Source organism: Caretta caretta, chromosome 1 (genome assembly GCF_965140235.1).
Source record: "Caretta caretta isolate rCarCar2 chromosome 1, rCarCar1.hap1, whole genome shotgun sequence".
Taxonomy (NCBI): Eukaryota; Metazoa; Chordata; order Testudines; family Cheloniidae; genus Caretta; species Caretta caretta.
This window is the reverse complement of record NC_134206.1, coordinates 15,666,763-15,678,139: the sequence shown is the minus strand read 5'-3', so window position 1 is coordinate 15,678,139 and position 11,377 is coordinate 15,666,763.

The window sequence follows — 11,377 nt, the reverse complement described above, 5'->3', positions numbered from 1 at the left end:
TATAGAAAAAACAGTTCATGCAAATAAAACTTTGTCTGGGTCACTGTCAGGAACCAGGGCTGGGGCGGTCAGGCCTAGCGGTCAGGAGCTGGGAAACAGAACTGAGGGTCAGAAGCTAGATGCCAGAACCAATGGTCAAACCCGAGCCAGAGCCAGGAATTGGCGCTGAGAGTCAGAACTGGGTTACCTGGGGTCAGGGAAGGGAGGAGCCAAGTTGGGTCCAAGGCACGAGCATGGCTGGGGCAGAGCTGGAGCAAAGCAAGGAAACCAGGACCAGCAGCAGGTCAGGGTAGTCCCTCCAGGCCTAAATAGCAGGTCTGGGTCAATCAGAGGTCACGGGAGGAGTTGCCAGTCATCTCTACCATGGGTAACACTTCCTGCAGTGACTCGTCATCCTAGCTGTATGATGTGTTAGCCATGGCACTGCCAAGGTGGTTGTGTGGCAACACTGCCCACCTAGAGCCCCACAGCTCTAAAATCAAATCCCATGAATCCTTACAGTCCTCCTCCTGAAGGACTATCATAGAGTTGGTCCTGTCTGGGTGACATTCATGAAAGTCTTTTACAAGTTCAGAGGCGTGAATGTTATCGGCAGGTTCCCAACACCGCTTTTCGGGGCCATAGCCTTCCCAGTTTATGAGGTACCACAGTTTACCCTGCTTTAATCTGGAGTCCAGTAAGGCACGGACCTCATACTCCTCCTGGCCCTGAACTAAAACCAGCAGTGGCAGTGGGTATGTGTGATCAGGGAATGGGTTTCAGTGTATGGTCAAGAGAGACACATGGAAGACAGGGTGCAATCTTTAAGCGGGGTTTGAAAGTGACAGCATTGATTTTCTGACAAACCTGGTAGGCTCCAAGGAACTGGTGGTCTAACTTGCAAGACAGCCTGCTTGTTCTGAGATTCTTACCAGATAACCAGACCTTCTGGCCTACCAAGAAGACCAGCCTCTCCTGTCTTTGGCAGTCAGCATACCATTTGTAGTCCTTTTTAGCGTCCTCAAGGTGCCCTCTTAGTTTTTCCTCAAATGTGGTGGATTTGTTGAACCAAGTTGGTAACTGCCAGATTTGTAGAGGGGCATTTTAGCAGCCAGCCAGGTATCCAAGTCACTGTCAACTATTGGGATAGAATATCAATTATTTTGCTTACTGCTAAGAGTGGCTAGTTAGTAAGCCTTTGCAGAAACTTAGCATAACCAAGGCAAGCTGGGAGGGGTAGGCAGCTGTCACATGAAGTGAGTTTTACTCTACACCCTCTCTGACGTTCTGGGGCAAATGTCTGTGAAAAACAGAAAGTCTGGATATATTTTAGGATTGTCATTATGGGGAAAAATACCTGCCAGACTCATGGTTCGAAACTGCTTGCTTAACAATTTTTTTTAGTGACATGTTTCTGTAACTCCTGCTTCTGCCTAACAGCTGATTTTGTTTAGTCAGCTATATAACACTTTTGTTTGACGTGCCTTTGTAACTTTGGGGGTATAAAAGAGAAATTGTGGGTCTGGCTCAAGTGGATTTGTGGACACTGCAAAAGCCCCAGCCACAAACGGAAGGTTGGCCACTGGAAATTTGCAGCTGAATCACCCGAATCCCACTCCAAACTCCGGCGGGGTAATCCTGAGGAGTAGTGATCAGTTTGGGGTGCTCTATAACCTATTGTGTTTGCGTGTGCTCAAGACTAAACAAAGCAGTGACTTCGAGTAAAGGCATTCTAGTGGGAGTGCTGGAGACTAATAAAGTACTGGCTTTAAGAGAAAGCATGTGGTTTTGATTTGTTTCTGTCAGCCACATAGCAGACAGAAGCGCTGCATCTCTCTTGGTCTGCCCTGATATCTCCTCACGGAGAGTAAAGTTACCAAGAACTGTGAGTTCGGGGGAACTTTGGGTAACAGTTTCAGGAAGGCCGTTGGCAGTGTGGTGTAGAGTTGGGAGGTGAAAACTGTCGTTTGTAAAAAAGGGCTTTGTCCTGCAGAGGCAAGGTCAGCATAGTTATATGCAAATTTGATATAGGGTAGGAGGGTGGACCAGTTGTCTTGGTGGTAACTAAGAAAGCACTGTAAATATTGCTCCAGCACTCGATTCATCCTTTCTGCCTGACCATCTGTCAGTGGGTGGTATGCCAAGGAGGCATAAGTGTGGTTGTTTGGTAACCAGAGGGTTTCATGACAGAAACCCAAGATGAACTGGGGACCTTGATCCAAAGGGATGTAGTTGGGAGCCCCTAGAAGTGGATGTAATTTGTTACTAGGAGCCAAGTTGTATCAGCCAAAGGTATGTGGGCATAGGGGATGAAGTTTGCCATTTTGGCCAATTGATCTATGACAGTTAGTGCTACTGTGTGGCCATTTGATTTGGGGAGTTCTACAATGAAATCCATGACAATGGCTGCCCATGGTCGGGGCAAGATTTTCAGAGGCATGAGGGTGCCGAGAGGTTTGGTGCGTGGCACCTTGGTGCCAATGGATACATTGCATGGGTCAACATAAGCCTGAATTTCAGCCCACATCTGGAGCCACCAAAAGAAGTGGGAGGTTAGGCAGTAGGTTTTGAGGCATCCGAAGTGCCCTGCTAGGATGTGGTCATGGCTCAGATGGCATACCTTCAACTGGAGACATCCTGAAGGACCATATATGTGGCTATTAATATGTTATCCCATCCTGCATGGAACATTGTTTTTCATTTCAGATACTGGATGCCATGGAATCATAGGACTGGAAGGGAACTCGAGAGGTCATCTAGTCCAGTCCCCTGCGCTCATGGCAGGACTAAGTAATATCACAATCACTCCCACTGATATGCAAGAACTGGAATTTTCTGATAGGCTAAAATATAATTAGATTAACATTCGCCAAGCAAAAGGATATCAACCAACCAAGCAAACATACATCATACAAATAAGGAAGATCATCTTGGAGGCCCAGTGATCCATCTAGGTACCAACAGGACTTGAATACCAGATGTGTGATACCACCAAGACCAACATCCAGACTGATTAAATCAGCTTCAATAGGTATCATCAGGGACAAAATAGCTATCTCTTCCCATATGCAGATGCATGAAGAGTGGGACATTCATATCACTTATGACACATTATTGAGTTACTCAAGAACCCGCATACCCTGGACTTGAAATCGGCCCCAAGCAGCCCAGTTTCTGTGGCACTCTGTGCTGGATTTTGCACCAAGCTAGAAATTTTGCATCAAGTTCAGGTAAATTCAAAGGGCCAGATGCCCAACCCCACTACAGCATGGCTGTGCCACTCTCCTGCAACTGACTACCTTGGGATTCCCCTCATGTGGGCAGTATCCCAGGATGGCATAGAGCTGGCAAAGGGAGTGTATCCAAGGAAATGGGTGCATGGCCAGCATGCTGCTGTGCTCTAGCAGTCTCCAGTTGTTTGAATGCCCCCTTGGAGGCATAGGCACCAGATTGCTCTGGGGGGCCGGATCAACCCTGGGATCAAGGAAGCACAAAGGTGGTGTAATGCCACCTCTGCCATGCCTTGGGTCCTGCACTGGGCCCCAAACTGAGTTTTGAATAGAAAATGAAGGTAAATAATAATCATAGTAATTAATAATAATAAAGAAGGTCAGTACGGAATTCCTGGGGTGAGCTCTTTTGATATTACACCCAATTTATTTTATGCTGCTCCCTGTGTCTTCAATTTGCTGTAGATTTTCCTTTTGACAACTGTAAAGAGGTAGAGTAGCCTCATTCCGGTACAGAGGGGGTTATCTCCCTTTTTGTGGCTCAGCTTACCCCGCCCCTTTCCCCTCGCAGGAAGTGCAGGGGTGGAGCAGGAAGTATAAGAGCAGGGCCCTGCAGCTCAGTTGGAGTCAGGTCAGGGAAGGAGCCAGACATCCTTCCCAGGGAGCTGAACTGACAGTGGAGCCCATTACTGAGTGTGGCGGGTGATGACTCCCCTAGCCCGCCTGGCAAGAAGGCCAGGTGATGCCCCGGGAGATGGAGAGACCCAGAGAGGAAGTGGAGAGTGAGCTGCTCGGTGTGGAGATGAGGAACGAGGCTCAACAACTGTGAAGCACCCCACCAGATGATGGAAGGAAGGAGCCCAGGGAAACGAGGCATTAACTTGGCTGTGTTGCTGGGAGGCAAGGCAGTGACTCCACGCTTCTCAACCGACCCTGTGATGAGATTGACCATTGCTTCTAGGGCCCTGGGCTGGGACCCAGTGGAGCAGGGTGGGCCCCAGTCCCCCTACCTCCTGGCCCTGCACTTGGTGCTGGATGAGTCATGGACTGCTTGCATGCTCAGCCCGTACCTAGAAGGCCTGAGCCACTGACTGTTTGTCAGCTCTGCCCCCCAACCAGGAGGCCTGAGCTACCACTTGCTCAGAGGCTCAGCTGTGAGCCAGGATGCTTGAAAGACCAACTCGGCGTGAGCACTGGTTCACCACCACTGCCAAAGGGAGCACCCCTGGACCTGAGATGCAGGAACCTTACAACGCCACGTCACTAGAGTGATTTTCATGGGGAAGGCTGGAGGTTTTGGCAGCTGGCTAAGCATGGACGGCAGACTGGGGTTTAGGGAAGGCATGCATCTCTTCTTTCTCTTTCCCTTCCAAGAAGGGATGGAGGTGACGTAACATGTCTAGTGGGCTTGGACTACAGCTTCCACACCCAGCACTAAAAAGGAGCCCACCTCATTGCTCCTGCTCCCTGCATCCAACCATGATAAGTGAGCAGGTTTGTTTGAAATAGTTGTTGGACATTTAAAATGGCATCATTAGTTTTCAGAGATCCCGGGATGGGTGGTGCTCATGGACGATCTAACTACAGTAGAACCCCGTTTATGCAAGCCTCCATTATCCGGCTCTCCATATTAACCAAACCGGGGCTGACAGCGGGAGTCCCCTGCCACCCAAGGCTGACAGCCTGAGCCCCTACTCCCCCACTCGGGGCTGAAGCTCTTTGCCCATTCTCTGGATTATCCGATCTGGCCCTGGTCCCAGTTAAATCGGGTACATGGGGTTCCACTGTTTTAGTAATACCAAGGGTGTTCATCCAAACCACAGGAGACAGGCCAAGCTAGTCCACATAATAAAGAGAAAGCTGTACCCTGTTATAAAATCCAACAGCACTTGAGCAGTGACTCTCTCAATGGATTATAACTCAACTAGGGATCAAAAAAGAGGGAACACATTCTCTACCTATTACCCCTTGAATGACAGAAACCACTTCTGTGTTTGGCACATCTTAGACAAGACAAAGCACTGGGTAAATTGGAAACAGCAGGTGAGACAATTATTCAATTTCTCTTATGGGTTCAGAGAGTGGCTTTCATTTGGGAGGTTCTTGGAAGATCATTATTCACCATTAAATAGCCACAGGTAGACACATACAGGTGGTGAATTAGTTTTCTTAGAGCACTCCACTGCAATCACTTGCAGGAGACAAATGATTGAGTCCTGCTGTGTGAAGCACCATTGCTGTGACACGACTGGCATACATCTTATTTTTCAGACATATAGGTCAAACGGCGTCGGTTCAAAACACAGGCTTTGGCCCAGCTGATCCCAGGGTATACACTGTTCCATTTGAGATGCACTTGGGGATCCTTTGGGAGGAAAGATGTTCTATAAAAGTAAGGCAGGACCTAATAAGACAGTGTCTTTTCATTGTGGAGTGCCTTATTACTTGGAGAAAGGGAGCTTGTAAAAGCAGCAGCATCTCAGGTCTGGGCTAAACTACAAAGTTAGGTCAACGTGAGATGCCTTGTGTCGTCCTAGTTGTGCATGTGTCTACATTTAAGCTTGTCTCCCACCAGTGTAAGACCCTGGTGACAGTGACGCAGTAACACCACTCCCTGAGCAGCGTTGAGCCATGGCTGATACACTGAGGTTGACGCGGCTATGTCAACGCTAGCAGTGCTCCAGCAGCTGTCCCACAATGCCTGACACTGACTGCTCTGGTCATAACGGTGAACTCCAGTGCCGAGGGGTCACAGAGACTGGATGCCTCCCCTAATAAAGCCCTGTGAATTTTTGAAATGTCTTTTTCCTGTTTGCCCGGCGTTGTGAGCACACCTACCAGCTCTCCATTGTGTGCAGTTGACCATGCTCCAGAGGCGCTCTGGTTTGGAGCAGACGGGAGATATCGGATGTCCTTGGCCTGTGGAGAGAAGAGGCTGTACAGGCAGAGCTCCAAACCAGCCGCAGAAATGTAGACATCTAGGAGCAGATTGCTCAGGGGATGCAGGAGAAGCGGTACAGCAGGGACCAGCAGCAGTGCTGTGTGAAAGCAAAAGAGCTTCATCAGGCATATCAGAAGGCCAGGAAGGCCAACAGTTGATCCAGTGCCGAGCTGCAGACCTGCCACTTTTACAACGAGCTGCATGTCATCCTTGGCAGAGACCTACCACCACCCCGCAGACCGCCACAGATACCTGCAAGGAGTCCAAGTCACAAGCCCCTGGCATGACAAGGAGGAGGAGGGACGACAGGGGTTCCAGCTATGCCATGAGCCAGGACCTGTTTGACCATCACAGTCCAGCCAGTCCCAGCAGCTGAGCCCGATTTGGGGAAGGAACCTCAGGTAAGTGTGTAAATGTACTTCCCATTAGTGATGTACTGATGGCACCCCTAATATAACAGGACAAAGCTATTGACTTTTCATTCATTTACTTGTACTAGAAGAGGTAGCTGCAGAGCTAAGAGGGGTAGAGTTATCTGCGTTTCATTCCCCTGTCGAGTTAGGCAAGTAGGGCTATATGAAGCAGTGTGTTTATGTACACAGGGATGTATCTTGAATCCTCCTGAGAGATCTCGATGAAACTTTCATGCAATCCTCTCCTGAAGGTCTCTAGGGATGGTAGCCTAGATTTCTTAGAATCATAGAATCTCAGGGTTGGAAGGGACCTCAGGAGGTCATCTAGTCCAGCACCCTGGTCAAAGCAGGACCAATCCCCAATTTTTGCCCCAGATCCCTAAATGGCCCCCTCAAGGATTGAACTCACAACCCTGGGTTTAGCAGGCCAATGCTCAAACCACTGAGCTGTCCCTCCCCCATCATCTTCTTTTGCACTAGACAATAATTTAAGCAGGCACCATTGCAGAACACAGGCTAGCAGCATATGGGGCTGGGAGGCTTCGGAATGCCAGCAGCAGCTGTGGTCTCTGTGCCTTTGTTACCCCCAGGAGCGAGATATCTGCTAAAATCACCGCCACCTGTGGAAAATGGTGCCAGTATTCAGTGTCTTTGCCCTGTACTCCTTGTTTCATGCAACTGAGCAATTCCCTCCTTATGTCCCTTGCCCTTGGCAGGCCATACTCACTGTGGCTGATGCTGTGAGTGGCACCATGCACAAGCTCTCTGAAGCAGATGTGCCAATAAGCATGTCTTGTGTAAAACTTTAGGGAAGCCAGGGAAGGAAGTTCTGAATCTGAACTTCTGCGTTCTGTTGTGACTATACTGACAATGGTACCTCTGAGCATTTCATCTGCAGCTGCTGCCATTGTGGCCTTGAGGTGTTCCCCCTCCACACCCCAGAATGCCTGAGCCAGGTAAGGAGGAGAAAGGAGAGAACTCGGGATGACATGTTCAGCGAGACGATTCAAGTCAGAGCTGCATCAGACTGTGAGCAGGGGGCCTGGTGGCTGAATGTTGCAGACTGTGCGGAGAAGGACAGAGCAGACAGAAGAAAGGGGCAGGAAAAGGAGAGGGAGATGCACCAGGACTGGGGGCTTCTCCAGCAGCAAACACAGATGCTGTAGACTGTTGTGGACCTACAGGTTCAACAATCACATGCTCACCTCCCTCTGCACTCCATTGAAAACTCCATTATGGCACCTCCCTACATACCCTGCCCCACATATTACACGTGGCATCAGGGGCCACATCTCTACCCCTACCACTCCACCCTGGGGACATTGAAGACAACCACAACTTCACATATACTGACCTGTGAAAGCCACAGTTTCTGTATGTGTAGCTAAAATGGACATGAATGTTCTTTTCCCTTGTTAAGTTCTGTTCCATTAATTTATTAAATTTTTAATATTTGCTTGAAATGGCACAGAGTTTCCTTTGCACTGATGTTGTTACCCAATACAATTCTCTTTGAAAAAGAATTAATTTTTTTAGTTCACAACATATGCTGCAGGGCGCCTAGGGGTACTGAAAGCACCCACTCATTTGTTATTGACAGTGTTATATTCATAGAGAAACACCAGGCACCACACAGTTCCTAACAGGCCCCAGAATAGCAGGGCCAGGTAAAGCACAGTACACCACAATGCATTACTGTGACTCACCATTAAAGTGCTCTTTCAAAGTCTCTCTGAACTGTATAGCTCCGCACTGAGTTTTTCTAATATCCCTTGTGCCTGGCAGTTCAAACTCACCAGACAGCCGCTCCACCTCCACCCTGGTGGAAACTTTTCCCCTTTTGCCTCACAGATATTATGTAGGACGCAGCAGGCAGCTATAACCATTGGGATTTTTTCTCACTGAGATCCAATCTTGTGAGTAAACAACACCAGTGTTCCTTCAGTCTGCCAAAAGCGCATTCAGCCATCATTCTGCACCCACTGAGCCTATTGCTGAATCTTTCCTTGGTGCTGCCAAGGTCACTGGTATATGGCCTCATAAGCCAGGGGAGCAAGATATAGGCTGAATCAGGCTCATTATTGGCATTTCAACATCACCAGTGCTAATCCACTGGTCTGGAAAGAAAGTCCTTGCTTGCAGCTTTCTGAACGGTCCTGCGTTCTTAAAGAGGCGAGCGTCATGCACCTTCCCTAACCAGCCCACACTGATGTTGGTGAATCATCTCCAGTGAGCCACCATTTGCATAACCATAGAACAAGTAGCCCTTTCTGTTGATGTACGCTGTGGCAAGTAGGTCTGGTGCCACAATAGGGCTATGCATGCCATCTATTGCTCAGTTCAGAATCCCCATTGCTGCAGATCCATCTGCCATGTCCTGCACATTGCTGAGAGTCACAGACTTGAGTAGCAGGAGACGATGACTTGCCCTGCACACTTGCAGGACAACAGCCTTGGCCCCCCACAGTGGATTTTCTAACTCCCAAATGATTTCTCACTGACCGGTAGCAATCCGGCATTATACGTGTGACACTGGTAAACCAGGTGCCAGCTCTTGCCAAGTCTGTCGGTGTCAGTTGAGCACTGACAGATTCATAGTTGGAAACCAGACCAGCTCACCTATGTCTTAATATTATTCAAGATAGGTGTTGAACTTGTAAGAATGTCTTTAGACTCTATGAAATGCTTGTAAATTCATGAATCTTACTGGTAATGTCTGTATCCTGCGCAACAAGGTAGAATCATAGAATCATAGAATCATAGAATATCAGGGTTGGAAGGGACCACAGAAGGTCATCTAGTCCAACCCCCTGCTCAAAGCAGGACCAATTCCCAGTTAAATCATCCCAGCCAGGGCTTTGTCAAGACCAACCTTAAAAACCTCTAAGGAAGGAGATTCTACCACCTCCCTAGGTAACGCATTCCAGTGTTTCACCACCCTCTTAGTGAAAAAGTTTTTCCTAATATCCAATCTAAACCTCCCCCACTGCAACTTGAGACCATTACTCCTCGTTCTGTCATCTGCTACCATTGAGAACAGTCTAGAGCCATCCTCTTTGGAACCCCCTTTCAGGTAGTTGAAAGCAACTATCAAATCCCCCCTCATTCTTCTCTTCTGCAGGCTAAACAATCCCAGCTCCCTCAGCCTCTCCTCATAACTCATGTGTTCCAGACCCCTAATCATTTTTGTTGCCCTTCGCTGGACTCTCTCCAATTTATCCACATCCTTCTTGAAGTGTGGGGCCCAAAACTGGACACAGTACTCCAGATGAGGCCTCACCAATGTCGAATAGAGGGGAACGATCACGTCCCTCGATCTGCTCGCTATGCCCCTACTTATACATCCCAAAATGCCATTGGCCTTCTTGGCAACAAGGGCACACTGCTGACTCATATCCAGCTTCTCGTCCACTGTCACCCCTAGGTCCTTTTCCGCAGAACTGCTGCCTAGCCATTCGGTCCCTAGTCTGTAGCTGTGCATTGGGTTCTTCCGTCCTAAGTGCAGGACCCTGCACTTATCCTTATTGAACCTCATCAGATTTCTTTTGGCCCAATCCTCCAATTTGTCTAGGTCCTTCTGTATCCTATCCCTCCCCTCCAGCGTATCTACCACTCCTCCCAGTTTAGTATCATCCGCAAATTTGCTGAGAGTGCAATCCACACCATCCTCCAGATCATTTATGAAGATATTGAACAAAACCGGCCCCAGGACCGACCCTTGGGGTACTCCACTTGATACCGGCTGCCAACTAGATATGGAGCCATTGATCACTACCCGTTGAGCCCGACAATCTAGCCAGCTTTCTACCCACCTTATAGTGCATTCATCCAGCCCATACTTCCTTAACTTGCTGACAAGAATACTGTGGGAGACCGTGTCAAAAGCTTTGCTAAAGTCAAGAAACAATACATCCACTGCTTTCCCTTCATCCACAGAACCAGTAATCTCATCATAAAAGGCGATTAGATTAGTCAGGCATGACCTTCCCTTGGTGAATCCATGCTGGCTGTTCCTGATCACTTTCCTCTCATGCAAGTGCTTCAGGATTGATTCTTTGAGGACCTGCTCCATGATTTTTCCAGGGACTGAAGTGAGGCTGACTGGCCTGTAGTTCCCAGGATCCTCCTTCTTCCCTTTTTTAAAGATTGGCACTACATTAGCCTTTTTCCAGTCATCCGGGACTTCCCCGGTTCGCCACGAGTTTTCAAAGATAATGGCCAATGGCTCTGCAATCACAGCCGCCAATTCCTTCAGCACTCTCGGATGCAACTCGTCCGGCCCCATGGACTTGTGCACGTCCAGCTTTTCTAAATAGTCCCTAACCACCTCTATCTCCACAGAGGGCTGGCCATCTCTTCCCCATTTTGTGATGCCCAGCGTAGCAGTCTGGGAGCTGACCCTGTTAGTGAATATAGGTAATAGGTAATATGTAATATTACATATAGGTAATATTACATATAGGTAATATGTAAGTTTTGCTTTATCGTTGTAAAAATGCCTACTCTGAACTTTTGAACCTAGGCAGGAAAACTGGTTCCCCCACCCATCGAGAAGAACAATCAAGACTAAGTGGGCCATTATGGAACATCACAACACATCAGGTAGTTTAATGACCCTCTTACACCCACGAAGGTGCTACGTGATAGAAAGCATGTCCCATCAGCTTGAATTCTGGCAGAGGGAAACAAAGATAGCTGACGTGAAAAATTTTCCTCTCTTTGCTGTTTGGACTCTTACAAGAGATGCAGTAAAGAAAAAAAAGCAGGGATCCCCAAGGTCAACCTGGGTTAGCAATAAAAAGACATTCAGTGCT